This window comes from Grampus griseus (genome assembly GCF_964374135.1).
Source record: "Grampus griseus genome assembly, chromosome: 15".
NCBI lineage: Eukaryota > Metazoa > Chordata > Mammalia > Artiodactyla > Delphinidae > Grampus > Grampus griseus.
Window position 1 is genome coordinate 64,029,662 of NC_139009.1, and position 21,119 is coordinate 64,050,780.

General features: G+C 41.7%; 2 pseudogenes across 2 annotated transcripts; both read right to left on the minus strand.

Annotated features, from left to right (window-relative positions):
* Positions 1–2,077: 2,077 nt before the first annotated feature.
* LOC309834132 (uncharacterized protein C2orf78-like) lies at positions 2,078–6,693 on the minus strand (annotated as a pseudogene). The gene is made up of 3 exons: positions 6,666–6,693; positions 5,423–6,169; positions 2,078–4,143 (listed from the first exon to the last, which is right to left on the minus strand). The product of its transcript is annotated as an uncharacterized protein C2orf78-like (transcript).
* Positions 6,096–10,026, minus strand: LOC309833437 (uncharacterized protein C2orf78-like; annotated as a pseudogene). Its single transcript has one exon. The product of its transcript is annotated as an uncharacterized protein C2orf78-like (transcript).
* Positions 10,027–21,119: the final 11,093 nt, after the last annotated feature.

Consider the following 21,119-nt stretch of genomic DNA (forward strand, 5'->3'; position numbering starts at 1 on the left):
ATAGGCAAAAACGAGCCAGGACAGCTCTGAGAAAAGTAATATAAATATGTATAAGAATCTATTATACCATAAAAGTGACATTTCAAATCATTGGGACAGATTAGTCAATAAATTGTGATACATACACGTTGAGGTATAAATAGTTCTCTGGAAGGATCCACAGCATGGCAAAAGCAGATGTCTCTGAGGAGGGAAATGTGTGGCTGGGGCATGTGGGGAAAAGGGTGACTTTTCGTTGAATACCCTTGTGTACCTTTTCTAATGTTCTGTCATGTGAATTTATTACCTCTGAAGTTCGCCTGAGTTCAAACCCCAGTTCCCCCAGTTGCTAGCTCTTAATCTTGGGCAAACTCTTCACACTCTCCAAGCCTCTTTATCTGTGAAATAAGGTCAGTAACTTAGCCTGGTGCTGCCTGGCACAGAATAAACTGTCAATAAATGGAGATTATTAGTGTAAAAAACCCAAATGCCCATGAATGGATGAATGGATTTTTAAAATGTGGTGTATTTGTGAAATATTATACAGTCATAAAAAGGAATGAAGTACTGACACATGCTACGACATGGACGAACTTGAAAACATTATGCTAAGTGAAAGAAGCCACACACAGTGGTCCCATTTGTATTATGTCATGAAATGTCCAGAAAAGGCAAAACCATAGCAACAGAAAGGAAATTAATGGTTGCAGGGACTGAAGGAGGAGGGGATGAAGAGGGCCTGCTGATGGTTACAGGGGCTTCTTTGTGGGGTGATGAAAACGTGATGGGTTAGATGACGGTGATGGTTGCATAGGCTTGTGAATGTACGAAATGACGCTGAATTTGCAGTTTCAGAAGGTGAATGTTATGGCATGTGAATGACATCTCAAAAAATTAATGTTGAAAATGAAAATTGCCAGTTTTCCCATGGTCACTATCCACTATCCACTGTCTCCATCTCTCCCTTCTCCCCACTGCATTCCTTTTGACGCCCACCCCTGCCGCTCTCTCCCATCCTCACTCCCTCGACCTGCCCCACGAGGCCTCCCAGGGAGCCTGTGAACCACTGGGCGCCTGGGTCCTGTGGCTGTTGGAGCGGCTGCCCAGTGTGCGTGCCCCCACCGCTCTCACCCGTGAGAGTGGACGCTTCCGTCGGATTTTTCTCGTGCGTTTCAGTTGATGGTGATGTTTACAGAAGGTGGCATGCGCCCTGGTCAATGGAGGAAGCCCCTCAAGATAATATTTAGGCCTGTCCAGAAGTTTGATCTCATCCACCAGTAACCTCAGGATGCTGTGCTCTGAAAGCCAGGTTGGCCGCCTGCGGGCACTTGCAGATACTGAGGACTTTGGAGGCATTTGGGCCTGCAATTGAGGCCTTGTACCTCCACATGCGACGTGACCTCAGCCCTTTGCTGCACCTCTCTAAGTGAAGTGGCACAGGAATACTGGCCTTGCCTGTCGTTGCCAGGATTAACTGAGTAGTGCATTAGCTGCCCTGGTGCTTAGGTGTGGAGTACATGGTGATTTACATACCAGGGCCTACTCGTGGGCCTCCTGATGCAGCAGTTCCTTGGCTGTGCCCCTGTCGTCAGCTGCCCCTAGGATAACTGAGCCCTAGCCACCTCTCTGGTAGATTTCCTATCCCCCCACTATAATCACACCTGGATAAGGCAACTCAAACCTTTCAGAGATGTGTGCTGAACCTCCTGTTTTCTTAAATACCTATCTGGTGGTTGTGAGACTTAAGGCCAACCTCCCCAAGAGACTTTTTCTGTTTCTCCTAGTAAACCTAGACTCACCTTCTGTCATCTTCAACTCTATTCAAATTTTGTTCTTTCACCCCTGACCTCTGACCCTGCTTTTTACTTCTGCCATTTCATCCTCACTCCTGCTTCCTTTCATAAATCCATAAATGCCTTTTGGCCTTCCTAGCCCTGGGCCAAGTTCCTTTCTCTTTCCTCTGTTTTTACCCCTTTCCTTCATTCTCCCATCCAACTTTCAGTCCTTCCTTTCTCATGCAGACTTTGATTCCAACCCCATCAAAAAACAAACAAAAAAAAAACACACCACAGTTAGCAGCATCTCAAAATTCAAAAGTTTTATTACTCACCTATGAATTCTATTACATTTATTTATTCAGTTTTATTGTTTTAAAATATATCAAAATAAATAGAGAAATTTATACCTGTCTTATCTGTATATGGAAGAGCAGCTGGTCCCCAAGGTCGCACCAACACTCCTAGCAGCTCTGACTTTACATATCCGTAGTAGTCAGCAATTTCCATTTCTTTTTCCCTCTCAATGAAAAATTGCAGTTTCCCCAAAGAGGAGTATTTGGCAGCAATACGTTCTTGTTGAGCCAGTCTCTTTATGGCCTCCCGCTCTGGCCTCTGCTCGTGTTCGGTGGACTTTGACATTACTGGCTCAGGAACATAGGGTTCCCTCCATGGAACTGGTTGCTTGCTGAAGTCTTGCAGTAGAAATGGGGTTTGGAGCTTGGGTGGGGACTGGCGCTTAGTCACAGCAGGGGGAACAGGCTCCCACTGGAGAGAAGTGCAAGATGAAGTTCCGTAGGGTGCAGGCCTAGGAGCAGCAGACTGAGGGACACTAGGCTGCGTATGGTCGGTCCAACCCGGTTGGGTTGGTTAGTCATAGTTGGCTGAGATGGTTTGGCAGGACCTGGCAAAGAGGCAGGAGCTGGGTGGGATGAACTCACTGCAGGAGGTTGAGCTGAGTTAGAAGCAGGCTGGACACAGTCAGCCAGAGCAGGCCAATGAGAGGACAGAGACTGTGGCCTCCGAGGAGCAGGTCGAGATTGAGACTTGTCCCAGGCAGAAAACGGCAGAGGTATCAACTTGACCTTCCCAGGAGGCGGCAGCTCCTACTGGGATGGAGATGGACACTCTTTCTCAGCTCTGCTGTCTGGTTTCTGGGCTTCGACTTGAGTTTTCTCAGGACTCTTACCCTCAGGTGGGGTATACCTCCATGGCTGGATAGCTGGGGGTGTTTAGGGTTGCTTGAATTTCCCAAGACCCGACAGGAAGAGAGCCCAGTTTTCTTATCATTCTTCTCCCCCAGTGCATGAAAAACCTTCACAGACGCCAGCCTGCACATGCCTAGGGAGGTTCGAGGCTTTTTAAAGCTCTCTTGGATAAGCTCAGTTTGCTGCTTCCTTCGCTTCGTCTGGGGAATTGTTGGCTTCTCTTCTGCCTTGACTTTGTTCCCTGACTGCTTTTTCTCATCAGCCTTCTTCCTTCGTTTGGTCCTTGAGGTGCTTTCCTGCCCGTGGCTCTGAGTATTGCTGATCTTTCTGGATGCAGCTTTCTGAGGTTTGCCTTTGGAATGCTTGGCCGTGGTCACAGGAGCGCTGTCCCTGACTGCAGCATGGCATAGAAGCACTTCTCCCCCTAGCAGGCACTCTGGATTCTTTGGCTGGATTTTGGCCTTGGGAGCACCACTGATAGGCTCAGAGGCTTTATGTTTGTTCTTCCTGGGTTGAGCAGAGGGAACCTTTATGACACTTGGCTTTTCCTGCACCTGATTCACCTTAAAGGCTCTGATTCACCTTAAAGGCTCTGAGTGTCTTTGGCTTTGATCCTGTTGGGACCTTTGGATCAAGATCTTTCAAAGAATTAAAGAGCTGGGGAAGGTGAATATCCTCCGCCAGTGTAGTAATGTCTGCAAAACCACTGCTAGATTCCATCCCATTTTCAGGTGTCCCTAGGTCCTCAAGACTCAGGCTGTTCTTTCCCAGATCAGCATTTTCAGAAGCAGGCTGCTCCTCTTGGCTAAGGGGATGCATCAGTGCAGGCCAGGAGCTGCTGAATATCAGGGATTTCTAAAGGGAGTAGTGGAGGCTCTTGGTTTTCTCTTGGGATCTGTAGGCATCCAGAGGCTTTGAAAGCTTGGTTTTCATATCCTCCAAGTGCTCACTCTCTATTTGTCCCTGGCTTGGAGCTGGAGGCAGGGCCAGGAGACTACTGGCGCTCTGGACTGGAGCTGTCCCTGAAATGTCCCCAAGTTCAGGTGGTGGGTTACTCTCAAGTATCTGGATATTTCTGCTCCTGCAGGGCCTGGGGAGTTCTTGAGTTTGTGTCACACAAGATGTCTGGCTTGGAGGTTGCAATCCCAGGGAATTTTTTGTCACCAGGGAAGTCTCCATCCCTACAAAGGAATCAAGGTAGAAGTCAGTCCCTGGTAAGTGAGATGCTCCCCCTAAACACCAACACAGCACTCATGTACCTTTCAAGGTACATGATTGATGTGTTGGTGTTTAGGGGCAAGATGGGCAAGGCATTTCTAGTAACTCTTCTTAAGGATCACGGACAGTGCCCTATGCTACGAGATAAGCGGTGACTGTTGTAATTCTTACTGGTGATCATTTCATGTCACCGATTCTTGGCTTTCTTTGTATTTCCTAGGATTGTGCAAAGTCAAATAAAAAATGAGTCTTATTTTTTAAAGAAACGAAATATTTTACAAAGCCTAGCATTCTCTTATAGAGTCCTTTCAATTCTCCCCACTTTCCTGAGAGGCTAAGAACACTTCACACCATGAACTAGGAGAGGGAGTAGAGCCCTTCCTGATGAAATAAATAAACAAAGACAGAGTCTTAGCCTGCTTGCTCTGGACAGGATCCCGGACCACAAGGTCTTAAATCCTGGTATAAATTAGGGAAGTGAGGACAGTTAAACTGGCACTATGATAACAAGAGTTCTGAAACACCTTCCAAAGAGACTGTAGCAGTAGATCAGGGAAGGGAGTGATACAGTGTGGTAGTAGAGGGGGAATGATCGGCTACAGCAGTGAAAAATGTGGTACCTCTTGGTATGCTCTCGGGGTTCTTGTACATGCAGCATAGATGACATTTAGAGTGTCCCTCCCACCTTCCAACCTGAATTAGGTGTTCTTTTTTAAAAATTTTATTTTTATTTATTTATTTTTGAACTTACTTATTTTATGTATGTATTTGTTTGGCTGCACTGGGTCTTCATTGCTGTGCACGGGCTTTCTCTAGTTGCGGCTAGCGGGGGCCACTCTTGGTTGCGGTGTGCAGGCTTCTCATTGCGGTGGCTTCTCTTGCTATGGAGCACGGGCTCTAGGCGCGTGGGCTTCAGTTGATGTGGCTCACGGGCTCTAGAATGCAGGCTCAGTAGTTATGGCACATGGGCTTAGTTGCTCCACGGCCTGTGGGATCTTCCCTGACCAGGGCTCGAACCCGTGTCCCCTGCATTGGCAGGCGGATTCTTAACCACTGCGCCACCAGGGAAGCCCTAGGTGTTCTTATATAGAGTCTAAACCAGAGAGCCCTGTGTGAAGGTAGTGGTTATTAAAGGCTCAGGATCTAAATTCTACCTGTCTGTACACCACTTCCCAGCTGTAGATTTGACCCCACTTTTGAATGCTGACCTCATTGTTCAACTTTCTTGCTGTTTGTACTCACCTTGAAAACTTGTTTCTGTGACGGGTTGAGCAGACACAGGGTAGTAGATTCCAGAGGTGGAAGCTGGTGGTTGGATATTTGTGGGCTGAATCTCCTTTAGTACCATAACCACTTTTGGTTGCACAGAGACCTTACTTCCTGTGTATGACACAGAGCCATAGGATTGCAGGCAGGAGCCAAGTTCTCCATTCAGTAAAGACCCCAATGTGCCTTGGTTATAGTAATATACCTGGCTTCCTTCCTGGTACGGAAGTGACAGGCTGTGTCCCTGATTTGGAATCTGAGATGGTGTTCCCTGAGCAAGCCTGGCAGAAGGTGATGGATATAGAGGGACCATGTTATTGGTGTCTGCAGTTTTATCATACTGGGCTGCCATAAACATGGAGGAAGCAGCTGTGTGCTGGTCAGTGACTGCCAGAGTAAAGTCTCCGAGTGAAGGAGAATTCTTTTCGGTGCTTCCTGTGATGTCCCAGTCAAGAACACCTGGATAGGAAGCAGCTGAAGTGGACGTCTGGCTCTGGTCAGTAACTCCAGATAACATAGTTGTGCTAGACTGTTGGTGAAGGTAGGCGCTACACATGAGTGTCTGGAAAGAGGTACCAGTAGCTGATGCCGAACTGACGGCAGGAGCAGAGACTCTGGAGAAGTTGCAGACACTTCCTGTTAGGGAAGTTGCATTGCTCACCCCAGGAAGAGAGTGCTGCAGAGAATTCAGAGTTCCAAGTCGAGATGGATTTTGGAAATTTTCTGTAAGAACAAGAGGGTAATGAAAACATCAGGGAGATTGATAAATTCTCACTATGTTTGAGGAACAGCATTATCTTAAGTTTCTTGCTATCCAGACACCTGTAATGTCAATACTTACTGAGAAACCAAAAATCAGACCGTTATGATGGTTGCAAGGACTGAGCAGTTTTACACTCTTCTGTATTAGCTGCCTGTGCTCCCATGTTGGGCACAGATGGGCAGAAGACCCAAGTGGTATGGTTCAGACATTGTTCTCTAGGCTGGAAGCAACTTTCTCCCTGACCTATCTTTCCTTTCAGCCTGCACTAGTATGGACTTCTATGCTGTTTCCTAGACTGGGAGCATTTTAGAACTAGGAGGTCCTTAGAGAACTTCTGTTTTCACAGTCTCATTTCATGAGGAAGGAAATTGAGGCTCAGAGAGGTCGGGCTGACTTGTTCAAGTTCTCTCATTATGTTAGTATCCTTACCAGATTTCAGAACCTAAGTATCCTGACTTGCTTGCCAGGACACTATTCTGAGCATGATACTGCCAGAAAGCAGGAGAAATAGAACTTATAATATAGGCATTTTTTTCGTCCGTTAGAAAACAGTACGGCTATTACCATTGGAATCTTCAGTGTCTCACTTTGCTTGTGCAGTTCCCACGCTATTACCTAGAGTTCACATACAGCTCAGTCCAACTGGTAAATTTAAAGAGTCATTTCTACCCTCTTCAATCCTGGAGGTTGAGCTGAGTTAGTAGAAACAGGCTGGGCACACTCAGCCACAGCAGGCCGATGTGAGGCCAGAGACTGTGGCCTCCGCGGAGCAGGTCGAGATTGAGGCTTGTCCCAGGCAGAAAACGGCAGAGGTATCAACTTGACCTTCCCAGGAGGCGGCAGCTCCTACTGGGACGGAGATGGACACTGTTTTCCAGCACTGCTGTCTGGTTTCTGGGCTTCGACTTGAGTTTTCTCAGGACTCTTACCCTCAGGTGGGGTATACCTCCATGGCTGGATAGCTGGGGGTGTTTAGGGTTGCTTGAATTTCCCAAGACCCGACAGGAAGAGAGCCCAGTTTTCTTATCATTCTTCTCCCCCAGTGCATGAAAAACCTTCACAGACGCCAGCCTGCACATGCCTAGGGAGGTTCGAGGCTTTTTAAAGCTCTCTTGGATAAGCTCAGTTTGCTGCTTCCTTCGCTTCGTCTGGGGAATTGTTGGCTTCTCTTCTGCCTTGACTTTGTTCCCTGACTGCTTTTTCTCATCAGCCTTCTTCCTTCGTTTGGTCCTTGAGGTGCTTTCCTGCCCGTGGCTCTGAGTATTGCTGATCTTTCTGGATGCAGCTTTCTGAGGTTTGCCTTTGGAATGCTTGGCCGTGGTCACAGGAGCGCTGTCCCTGACTGCAGCATGGCATAGAAGCACTTCTCCCCCTAGCAGGCACTCTGGATTCTTTGGCTGGATTTTGGCCTTGGGAGCACCACTGATAGGCTCAGAGGCTTTATGTTTGTTCTTCCTGGGTTGAGCAGAGGGAACCTTTATGACACTTGGCTTTTCCTGCACCTGATTCACCTTAAAGGCTCTGATTCACCTTAAAGGCTCTGAGTGTCTTTGGCTTTGATCCTGTTGGGACCTTTGGATCAAGATCTTTCAAAGAATTAAAGAGCTGGGGAAGGTGAATATCCTCCGCCAGTGTAGTAATGTCTGCAAAACCACTGCTAGATTCCATCCCATTTTCAGGTGTCCCTAGGTCCTCAAGACTCAGGCTGTTCTTTCCCAGATCAGCATTTTCAGAAGCAGGCTGCTCCTCTTGGCTAAGGGGATGCATCAGTGCAGGCCAGGAGCTGCTGAATATCAGGGATTTCTAAAGGGAGTAGTGGAGGCTCTTGGTTTTCTCTTGGGATCTGTAGGCATCCAGAGGCTTTGAAAGCTTGGTTTTCATATCCTCCAAGTGCTCACTCTCTATTTGTCCCTGGCTTGGAGCTGGAGGCAGGGCCAGGAGACTACTGGCGCTCTGGACTGGAGCTGTCCCTGAAATGTCCCCAAGTTCAGGTGGTGGGTTACTCTCAAGTATCTGGATATTTCTGCTCCTGCAGGGCCTGGGGAGTTCTTGAGTTTGTGTCACACAAGATGTCTGGCTTGGAGGTTGCAATCCCAGGGAATTTTTTGTCACCAGGGAAGTCTCCATCCCTACAAAGGAATCAAGGTAGAAGTCAGTCCCTGGTAAGTGAGATGCTCCCCCTAAACACCAACACAGCACTCATGTACCTTTCAAGGTACATGATTGATGTGTTGGTGTTTAGGGGCAAGATGGGCAAGGCATTTCTAGTAACTCTTCTTAAGGATCACGGACAGTGCCCTATGCTACGAGATAAGCGGTGACTGTTGTAATTCTTACTGGTGATCATTTCATGTCACCGATTCTTGGCTTTCTTTGTATTTCCTAGGATTGTGCAAAGTCAAATAAAAAATGAGTCTTATTTTTTAAAGAAACGAAATATTTTACAAAGCCTAGCATTCTCTTATAGAGTCCTTTCAATTCTCCCCACTTTCCTGAGAGGCTAAGAACACTTCACACCATGAACTAGGAGAGGGAGTAGAGCCCTTCCTGATGAAATAAATAAACAAGGACAGAGTCTTTCTGGACAGGATCCCGGACCACAAGGTCTTAAATCCTGGTATAAATTAGGGAAGTGAGGACAGTTAAACTGTCACTATGATAACAAGAGTTCTGAAACACCTTCCAAAGAGACTGTGGCAGTAGATCAGGGAAGGGAGTGATACAGTGTGGTAGTAGAGGGGGAATGATCGGCTACAGCAGTGAAAAATGTGGTACCTCTTGGTATGCTCTCGGGGTTCTTGTACATGCAGCATAGATGACATTTAGAGTGTCCCTCCCACCTTCCAACCTGAATTAGGTGTTCTTTTTTAAAAATTTATTTTTATTTATTTATTTTTGAACTTACTTATTTTATGTATGTATTTGTTTGGCTGCACTGGGTCTTCATTGCTGTGCACGGGCTTTCTCTAGTTGCGGCTAGCGGGGGCTACTCTTGGTTGCGGTGTGCGGGCTTCTCATTGCGGTGGCTTCTCTTGCTGTGGAGCACGGGCTCTAGGCGCGTGGGCTTCAGTAGATGTGGCTCACGGGCTCTAGAATGCAGGCTCAGTAGTTGTGGCACATGGGCTTAGTATCTCCACGGCCTGTGGGATCTTCCCAGACCAGGGCTCGAACCCATGTCCCCTGCATTGGCAGGTGGATTCTTAACCACTGCGCCACCAGGGAAGCCCTAGGTGTTCTTATATAGAGTCTAAAACCACAGAGCCCTGAGCAAAGATAGTGGTTATTAAAGGCTCAAACTGAAAGGATCCAAGGGAAGCCAGGGAGAGCAGATCTTGCAATAGATCCAGCTGGGAGGTGCTGGCCGCTGAGATCAGATTTGTACCAGTGGAGGTTTTGAGAAGTAGTTCAGTGATGGATATTATCCTGCAGGATGCAGGTGAAATCAGGTGTTCAGTTTTGAGCATGTGAAGTTGATCAGAAATCCAAGTGAAGATGTCCTGTAGGCATATTGACAGGCATTAACATGATAGGAGCCCAGGGCCTGTCTGTGTTGTAGATGTATTAGGATACATCAGTGAAGAGACAATATTTAAACCCATGAAAATAGGTGGAATCATCTGGAAAGTGGGTGTTGTAAACAAGGAAGTGTCTGAGGTCAGAGACCTGTAGCACTGCAACATTTGCCAGTTAGAGGATGTCAAGGCACCAGCAAAGAAGGCTGGGAAGGTGTGGCCCATGGGGAGGTGAGTGGAGAGAGATGCGGTCCAGGAAGCTGGGAAATAAAGAGGAAGGTGAGATTCCCTCTGTCATGTGGTGCCACTAGGTCAAACGTTTGTATATATATACTTATGTACAAAATGTATATATATATGTATGTACAGTATTAGCCTTCTTAACTTGACGTTACTTCATGAGGGCATTTTCCCATGTAAATGATGGTTTAACACTGTTAACAAGAAATGTATATTTGACTTTGCCTGTGCCCGCCCTGAGCCAGCGATCCTCCATGCTCCCTGCATCCAGTGAGATGCGCTACACACTGATGGAGCGGACATGAGCAGAACGATGGTGGCCAGGCTCCGACTGGGGCTGCTGCTTCTGGTGCTGCTCTTACCTACGCAGATTTATTCAAATCAAACAATTGTTGTAAAACCTTCAAGTAACCCCTCCCAGAATATCTCAGCTGCCCCCAATCCAGCCAATGCCACCATCATGTCAAGTGATGATGCTCCACAGTCAACAGCCAGTCTCTTCATGATCTCGGTCTCCCTTCTACATCTCTGCTGTTAAGAGACTCAGGGCAAGAAGCATCTATACATCCCCATCTTCTAAACCCAGTTCAAAAGGCGTCTAGACATCTAGTGTGACAAGGAAAACAACAACAACCAGGGCTTCATTGAATGAATCTGCTGATTTCACACCTTATTTTATTGACAGAAATTGTTGAGGATCCCACATTTGATTGGTTTGAAGAGCATGTGAAGGGTTTGACTAGATGATGAATGCCAATATTAAAGCTGCTGGAGTTTCCTGTACAAGATGAAGAGAGACAATATCCAAAATTAGTTGAGATGATTTTCTTAAATGTGGCTTAAGAAGTATGGGCACATAAAACTCCACCTTGAAAATGAGAATAGATTTTATCTTACTTAGAGATAAAGAATAAGATGTAGAACAAAGATTCAGTTTTCATTTGGTGCATTAAATTTATAAGGCCATAAAACAATTGGATAAAACAGAAAGCTTCCATGATTCTCTTTATACATACATTAGAAGGAACTTCTAGGTGTTACTGCAAATCCTCCATGTGTTGTTTCAGCATTACTAACTTAATGCCGATGTACTCTAAATAAAATTTTATGTTAAGCTATCACTGTTCTCTTGGGAACTGAACTCTTTCTTCTGGGACTTTGTGTTTGACATTGAATTTGGATTATTATTTCTTTTTGCGGTACGCGGGCCTCTCACTGTTGTGACCTCTCCCATTGCGGAGCACAGGCTCTGGACGCGCAGACTCAGCGGCCATGGCTCACGGGCCTAGCCGCTCTGCGGCATGTGGGATCTTCCCGGACCGGGGCACGAACCCGTGTCCCCTGAGTCGGCAGGTGGACTCTCAACCACTGCGCCACCAGGGAAGCCCCAAATTTGGATTTTTATATAGCCATTGACATGTGCCAGCTCAATGATGGATTGGAATCTACCCCAAATCCAAGCATAATGAGTACATTTTGCTTATATACTTATCAACTATTCTTATTCAAAAAGAGTGCTAGATTCATTTAGCTAGACAGATAACAAAGAGTAGAAGTATATTAATCTCAACTAATTTCAAAATGCTTTTTATTTCTGCATAGGTTGAATAATTTTTACAATTTAAAAAATGGTCTGTTTTGAAGGTAAAATTGACAAATCTTGAAATTAAAAAGGTAAATATGTGAAGGAACCAAACTGTAAATCAAATATTCGAGAACTGAAGACTGGAAGCTTGCTTACATTAAATTCAGAAAAAAAATTATACTCTTTTCTGTAAATACTTCCTTTTAAACTGAATCAGAATGGCCATATTTGGAACACTTTCTGTTGTCATTCAATATTTTTAGACAGTTGGAACCCGGTCTTAAGCCTAAAGTGGGCTTGATTTTGGAAAGTAAAACTTTTCACAACTGCTTTGATGCACAGAAACCTTTTTAAAAGTAGCCATTCCCTAAAGTCTTTTGTTCACATGGTCACACAATGATGCTTAGATGTTCCAAAATCTAATATGGTCACAGTTAACCAAAGTCATATTTTTCCATCTTTAAAAACCTACATTGGAATAACCATATCCAACAGATCTCAAGCTACTGTGTGTGTGAATGAACATTCTCTTTTGTTTCATACCTGAATGCTGTATCTCTATTTTGGATTGTATATTGTTTTTTATTGTATTTATGCTTTGATTTATAGTAACTTCTCATGTTATGGAATTGATATTGTATTAAACATAAACTGTAAATAAAAAGAAGTGGCTGAAAGAGCAAAAAAATCAAGATATGTATATTTTCCTTGCTGTGTTATATTTAATATATAGAGGGAATATAGGACAGTTATAATGATATTAATTTCTGTTAGGATAATGGTAACATTAGAGCATGAGAATGATATTACTGCAAACAGTTCTCCATTTAGTTTGATTTTGGGGGTTAAAGTTAGGTTGGTGAGAGTTGCTAGGAGTCATAATGCTGCTATAGGTGGAAGGAGTGTTCATAAACTGTGAGCTAGAACTATAGTTCAACTGTGAATTTGTTCATAATTCAGGTTTGGTAGGTAGAATAATATTGATGATGTAAGGCATTGGACAATTATTAGGGCTGTAGCTCCTATACAGCTTCCTGGTGTTTAAATAAGAATGGCTACAATGACTAGTACTATGTGGCTGAAAGAGTGATTTTAAGTCTGGCATAAACAGATTGAGCTGGTTATGATTGGTCCTCAGAAGAATAATATGAGGAGGAATTATGCCATGTAATTTGTTAAGATGCTTAGTATTGTTCTAATTCATCAAGTTTTAGCAGTAATGCTGCAAGTAGATTCAACAAGTAGTGGCTTTTGCTTTGTGCTTTTGGTAGTCAAATGGTTGTTGCTATGGCTTGAGTGTTGACTATGTGCAAAGCACAGCGTTTTACAAGCATATTATTTCATTTTACCATCATGACAACCTTATGAAGTATTATTTTCATTATATAGATGTAATTTTTGAGGCACAGAGAGGTTAAGTAACATTCCCCAAATCGCAAAGTTAGGAAGTAGAGAATCAAAGTCTATGTCCAGTTCCATCTGTCTCTCAAACCACTGTTCTGTTTTAAGGTGATGTCTTTGAAGAGAATAAAACAAAAAGTATGACATGACTCTTTCCTATGGTATATATCTGGAGAAAGCTTTAATCATACCAGATAAAAATAGAAAAAAAGTCCATTTTGAAAAAGGCAGATCACATATTCTGCAGAAGTAGAAAGAACATCAAAGTGGGGTTGTAATTTGTACAAGTAGGAATAGGTTAGAGAGGGCATCTTTTTGCTGATCCATCTTGTTATCTAAGCAGGACTGGAAAGACTATAAAATATAGGACCTGAAACTCAACCCATCTCCAGAGGTGAGTGGGCTCCAGGGGACAGACCCAGCTGGGTATTATCAGGCAGTATGTGCCACTTAGATGAATGGATCTAGAGTGTCTGCTCCAAAGAAATGCAACCCAAGGAAGCAGAGTATACTGGTGGGTGAGCAGAAATTACACAAGAAGGGGATTTATTTGCCATATGGAGAAGGATAATGAAGTGGGTCAGAGGGAAGGCTGGCTTATTCACACATTTATCAATCACAACTTTCGTGATCTTGGACATGTTATATACTCCCTGATTCTGTTTCTTTATCTAGAAATTGGAGATAATAATGTAATCTACATAATAAAGTTGTAAGGAAGATTAAAATGATTCATGGAAAGCAATTAGCACACTGTCTAAAATAGGTTAGGTACTATATAAAGGCTTCCTATTATTTTAATCATACACAGGACATAGTAAAAATAAAAGGGAGAAGTTATCAGAACTGGAGAGGTCAGCAAGGGAGAGAGTAAAGCATATGACAGCATGGAAGAAGTTGTTGGCAATGAGATGTACCTTGGATGGTGGATCATGGGCATGTGGTTGGTGGAGTTAAGAGGTACTATAATAACTGATCCTTTTATATGTGCCAGACATGACTTAACTCATTACATATCTATGATGTAGTCTACTCTATTGCTTCATTTTACAGATGTAGAAACTGAGGCTCAGGGATAGGGATTCAAATAATCTATTTATTGTCCTCAGGTTTTTATTACATCATTGGTTCAGAATTATTTTGGTGCCTATACCAGATGTTGGGGAGGATTTTAGTCCTGTCTAGCCTCTAAACTGATTCTCTTTAACCTTTAACAATCCCAGCTACCTAATAAAATGACATTTTGTGTCTTAGGATACGTTTGATCTAATCTCACTAGATTATTATCATTTTCCCCACACTTTATCCATCCCCCAAATTATTCATTCAGTCTCTCATTCAACCAATACTTGTTGTTAAGCTCTTTCCAACATTCTAGATACAATTTAGGATGTAGTGACTCAGAGATGATAAAATACAGAGGCAGAGATACAGGTAAATAGATATTCACAGATCGCTCTATAAATATTATGGTAGAAGCTTAATAGACATGTGTATATTGGGAGGGAGTGTCACAGGGAACAGTCAAGAGGCCAATTACCTCACCTAAGCAGCCCAACTCTTGAAATCTAGAATTAGATTAGTTCCTGGACACTCTCATTCATTCCTCTGTCTCATTTCATCTCTGCCTGCTCTGTGCCCAATCCTTGCTTCATCCTTCAAGTCTCACATTGACTTCAGAATCATCTCTGTCTCAGTCCCTGGAATTTCTATTTAAGTTCCTATGACCATATAAGGTTTAAATTGACTAATCAATATTGAAGCTGAGACTTGCCTTTTTCCCAAAAGTCAAAAGTCATCTTTAGATGACAAAGAGATGGAAAATAATGACTAAATTTTGAGGGAAGAAGCAGGGAGAGAACTATGGCAGAAAAATTCTATATATCTCATTTTCAGTTAAAGGAGATTTTATGTGTTTTTTGTTTGATTGCTAGATCTTGAACTAGTAGCTAATATTGAATGTAGCTATGAATGACACATTAATCAGGGCAAAAGTCTCATAACCACAAAAAGCCTATTTCAATGACACCACAGGGGTTATTCTATCCTTCCCTCTTTTTTAATGAACAGTTGTTTGTCACCTACATTGGGCAAAGCAATGAGATAGATACAAAATGGAGGGTGACATATACCCTACTTTTTTTAAAGGAACTTCTTTGTTTTTTATTGTCACTGTAAATGACTACTGAGATAATTTTTAAAACTTTAACACAGATCTTTCTAGGCTAACAGAATCACAGCCTCTAATTTTATAAATCTCTCTTCTTCTGGTATCAAGAGTTAAAATTTGTGGAACAAAACGATTTTCCTAAAAACACAAAATCAGCTGTTAATCATGCATATACCCTACTTTTAAGGAACATTATATTATTTACTATAGTGTATATGAAACAGAATCAGTATTACCCCAGAGAAGCAATTAAGTAACCAGACTATATATAAAGATTTGACAGGGTCACAAGGATTTTTCAACATACACAAATCAATCAGTGTGATACACCACATCAACAAGACAAAAATTACATGATCATCTCAATATATTCAGAAAAAGTATTTGATAAAATGCAACATCCATTCATGATTTAAAAAATAAAACCTACAAAAGTGGATATAGAAGGAACATATCTTAACATAATAAAACCTATTTATGATAAACCCACAGCCAATATAATATTCAACAGTGAAAAGCTTAAAAGCCTTCATGCTAAAATCTGGAACAAGACAAGGATGCCCACTCTCACCACTTTTCTTCAACATAGTATTGGAAGTCCTAGCCACAGCAATCAGAAAAGAAAAAGAAATAAAAGGTATTCAAATTGGTAGGGAAGAGGTAAAATTGTCATTATATGCAGATGACATGATGCTATATATAGAAAACACTAAAGACTCCACACAAAAACTACTAGAACTGATACATGAATTCAGCAAGGTAGCAGGACACAAGATTAACATACAAAAATCATTACATTTCCTTACAGTAACAATGAAATATCAGAAAGGAATGTAAACAAACAATCTTTTTAAAATTGCATCAAAAATAACATACTTAGGGGGACTTCCCTGGCAGTAAAGTCGTTAAGACTTTGCTTTCCAATGTAGGTTGTGCAGGTTCGATCCCTGGTTGGGGAGCTAAGATTCCACATACCTCGTGACCAAAAACATTTAAAAAAAGCCATATTGTAACAAAATCAATAAAGACTTTAAAAATGGTTCACATCAAAAGAAAATCTTTAAAAAAAACACTTAGGAATAAACCTAACCAAGGAATGTGAAAGACTTATATGCTGAGAACTACAAAACATTAATAAAGGAAATTGAAGATCATTCAAAGAAATGGAAAGATAGCCAATGCTCTTGGGAAGAGTTAATATTGTTAAAATGGTCATACAACCCAAAGCAATTTACAAATTTAATGCAATCCCTATCAAATTACCCATGACATCTTCTCACAGAACTAGAACAAATAATCCTAAAATTTATATGGAACCATAAAAGACCCATAATTGTCAAAGCAATCTTGAGGAAAAAGAGCAAAGCAGGAGGCATAGCCCTCCCAGACTTCAGACAATACTACAAAGCTACAGTAATCAAAACAGTGTGGTATTGGCACTAAAACAGACATATGGATCAAGGGAACAGAATAGAGAGCCCAGAAATAAACCCACATACTGATGGACAATTAATTCTTTACAAGAGGCAAGAATATACAGTGGGAAAAAGACAGTCTCTTCAACAAGTTGTGTTGGAAAAGTTGGACAGCTACATGTAAATCAATGAAGTTAGAACACACCCTCATACCATGCACAAAAATAAACTCAAAATGGCTTAAAGACTTACATATAAGACGTGACACCATAAAACTCTTAGAAGAAAATATAGGCACAGCATTCTCTGATGTAAATTGTACCAATGTTTTCTTAGATCAATCTCCCAGGGCAATAGAAATAAAAGCAAAAATAAACAAATGGGACCTAATCAAACTTATAAGCTTTTGCACAGCAAATGAAACCATAAACAAAATGAAAACTCAACCTACAGACTGAAGAAAGTATTTGCAAAAGATGCGACTGACAAGGGCTTGATTTGCAGAATATACAAACAGCTTATAGAATTCAATAACAAAAGAACAAACAACCCAATTGATAAATGGGTAGAAGACCTAAATAGACATTTCTCCAAAGAAGACATGCAGATGGCCAAAAGGCACATGAAAAGATGCTTATCATTGTTAATTATTAGAGAAATACAAATCAAAACTACAATGAGGTACCACCTCACACCAGTCAGAATAGCCATCATTAAAATGTCTACAAATAATAAAAGCTGGAGAGGATGTGGAGAAAAGGAAACCCTCTTACACTGTTGGTGGGAATATGTACTGGTGCAGCCACTATGGAAAATAGTATGGAGGTTCCTCAAAAAACTAAAATTAGAGTTCCATATTATCCAGCAATCCTACTCCTGGGCATATACCCAGACAAAACTATAATTCAAAAAGATACATGGACCACTATGTTCATAGCAACACTATTCACAATATCCAAGACATGGAAACAACCTAAATGTCCATTCACAGATGAAGATGTGGTATATGTGTACAGTGGAATACTCCTCAGCAATGTAATGCCATTTGCAGCAACGTGGATGGACCTAGAGGTTATCATACTAAAGTGAAGTCAGAAAGAGAAAGATAAATACCATATGATACCACTTATATATGGAATCTAAAATACAACACAAGTGAACATATCTACAAAACAGAAACAGACTCACAGACATAGAGAACAGACTTGTGGTTGCCAAGGGGGAGGGGAGTGGGGTAAGGAAGGACTGGGAATTTTGGATTAGCAGATGCAAACTATTATATATAGGATGGATAAAAAACAAGGTTCTAGTGTGTAGTTCAGGGAACTATATTCAACATCCTGTGATAAACCATAACTGAAAAGAATAAGAAAATAATATATAATATATATAATAATATATATATATATAACTGAGTCACTTTGCAGTACAGCAGAAATTAACACAACATTGTAAATCAACTGCGCTTCAATAAAAGTTTTAAAAAATAAAGATTTGACAGTTACTTATGGTCTTAATAGCTAATATTCTCAAAATGCTTTTAAGCTATTCTGATAAGGTCAGTCTATAGCACCAGTGACATTTCCCAAACCCCCCCAGAGGCCAAGAGTCTTTGTCTTTTCATGCTGTTGCTGGAGCTGATGGTCTGGTCTAGTGTGCGTATTCCTTAGAGGACACATGGGTGTCAGTCTATCACAGAGACACTATAGAAAAATCCATCATCACACTAGAATATAAGCTTGACACGGTTTTTTGAGGGTAAAGAAAAATCAAAGGTGGAGGAGCAGGTATGACTAAAAATCATCAGTGTCACTTGGGGTACCTATAAACAGTCCCTCTGATGTCTGCTTTACTACTTTTTTTTGAAGTATAGTTGACTTACAACTATATTTACATTAGTTTCATGTGTAACATAGTGATTCAATATTTTATACATTCCAAAATGAACACCACAATAAGTCTAGTTGCCATATTGACTATATACCGTACACAGTACATCACATCACTCTGGCTTATTTATTTTATAACTGGAGGCTTTTAATATCCTCATCTATTTCACTTATCCAAACACAACCCTTCCCTCTGGCAAACACATTTGTTCTCTGTATCTATGAATCTATTTCTGTTTTTTTATGTTTGTTCATTTCCTTTTTTAGATTTCACATATAAGTGAAATCATATAGTATTTGTCTTTCTCTGTCTGACTTACTTCAGTTAGCTCAATATTCTCTAGGTACATCCATGTTGTCACAAATGGCAAGATTTCACTTTCATGGTTGAATAATATTCCATTGTATATACAATGGACTATTATATATAATATATACCACATCTTCTTTATCCATTCATCTACCAACCTAACAATTAAGTTCTTCCCATATCTTGGGTATTGTAAATAATGCCACAAAAATCCCGTGTTCATATATCTTTTCAAATTAGCATTTTCTTACTTGCAGAATTTCTGCTGAAAGATCAGCTGTTAACCTTATGGAGAGTCACTTGTGTGTTATTTGTTGCTTTTCCGTTGCTGCTTTTAATATTTTTTTCCTTGTATTTAATTTTTGTTAGTTGGGTTAATATGCGTCTTGGCCTGTTTCTCCTTGGATTTATCCTGTATGGGACTCTCTGCACTTCCTGGACTTGATTGACTATTTCCTTTCCCATATTAGGGAAGTTTTCAATTATAATCTCTTCAAATATTTTCTCAGTCCCTTTCTTTTTCTCTTCTTCTTCTGGGACCCCTATAATTCGAATGTTGGTGCATTTAACATTGTCCCAGAGGTCTCTGAGACTGTCCTCAATTCTTTTCATTCTTTTTTCATTATTCTGCTCTGTGGCAGTTATTTCCACCATTTTATCTTCCAGGTCACTTATCCGTTCTTCTGCCTCAGTTATTCTGCTATTGATCTCATCTAGAGTATTTTTCATTTCATTTATTGTGTTGTTCATCATTGTTTGTTTGCTCTTTAGTTCTTCTAGGTCCTTGTTAAATGTTTCTTGCATTTTCTCTATTCTATTTCCAAGATTTTGGATCATCTTTACTATCATTATTCTGAATTCTTTTTCAGGTAGACTGCCTATTTCCTCTTCATTTGTTGGGTCTGGTGGGTTTTTACCTTCCTCCTTCATCTGCTGCATGTTTCTCTGTCTTCTCATTTTGTTTATCTTACTGTGTTTGGGGCCTGCTTTTTGCAGGCTGCAGGTTTGTAGTTCCCATTGTTTTTGGTGTCTGCCCCCAGTGGGTGAGGTTGGTTCAGTGGCTTGTGTAGGTTTCCTGGTGGAGAGGACTGGTGCTTGTTTTCTGACAGGTGGGGCTGGGTCTTGTCCTTCTGGTGGGCAGGGTTCCATCCAGTGGTGTGTTTTGTGGTGTCAGTGAACTTAGTATGACTTTAGGCAGCCTCTCTGTTAATGAGTGGGGTTGTGCTCCTGTCTTGCTAGTTGTTTGGCATGGGGCATCCAGCACTGGAGCTTGCTGGCAGTTGGGTGGAGCTGTGTCTTTGTGTTGAGATGGAGATCTCTAGGAAAGCTCTTGTCAATTGACATTACGTGAGGCTGGGAGTTCTCTGGTGCTCCAATGTTCTGCACTTGGCTCTTCCACCTCAGAGGCTCAGGCCTGACACCCAGCTGGAGCACAAAGACCCAGCCAGCCACACGGCTCAGAAGAAAAGGAAGAAAAAAAAGAAAACCAACAGAAAGGACCCCAAACCAAATGGTAAAAGCAAAACTAAACAGACAAAATCACACACAGAAACATACACACTCATAAAAAGAAAGCAAAGAAACAAACAAAAATAACAACCAAAAAAGAACAGTCAGAACCCTAGGAAAAATGTTAAAAGCAAACCTAAACAGACAAAATCACACAAGAAAACATACACATACACACTCACAAAAAGAGAAAAAAGAAAAAAAATTATAAATTTAAAAAATAATAAAATAAATTTAAAATTTTAAAAAGGAATTGAGCAACCAAACCAATAAACAAATGGAGCCAACAAATCAATCCACCTATGATAACAAACACTAAAAACTAAACTAAGATAAACATAAAAACCAGAAACAAATCAGATGCAGAAAACAAACCCCATGTCTACAGTTGCTTCCAAAGTCTGCCACCTCAATTTTGGGAACTTTTATTGTCTATTCAGGTATTCCACATGTGCAGGGTTCAACAAGTTGATTGTGGGTATTTAATCTGCTGCTCCTGAAGCTGCAGGGAGAAATTTCCCTTTCTCTTCTTTGTTCACACAACTCCTGGGCTTCAGCTTTGGTTTTGGCCCCTCCTCTGCCTGTAGGCCACCCTCAGGCATGTTATTAGGGCTCTCTTGCTCACTCAGGCCAGGGAGAGGGAGGGGTATGGTAGTCGTAATTGGAATGCCGTGCAAGCCTGCAGTGGCAGAGGCTGGTTTGACATTGCAATGGCCTGAGGCATGCCATGTGTTATCCCGGGGAAGTTGTCCCTTGGTCTCGGGACCCTGGCAGTGGCATGCTGCACAGGTTCCCAGCGGGATGTGGTTAGTGACCTGCACTTGCACACAGGATTCTTGTTGGTGGCGGTTGTAAGGTTAACAGTTCATGCCCATCTCT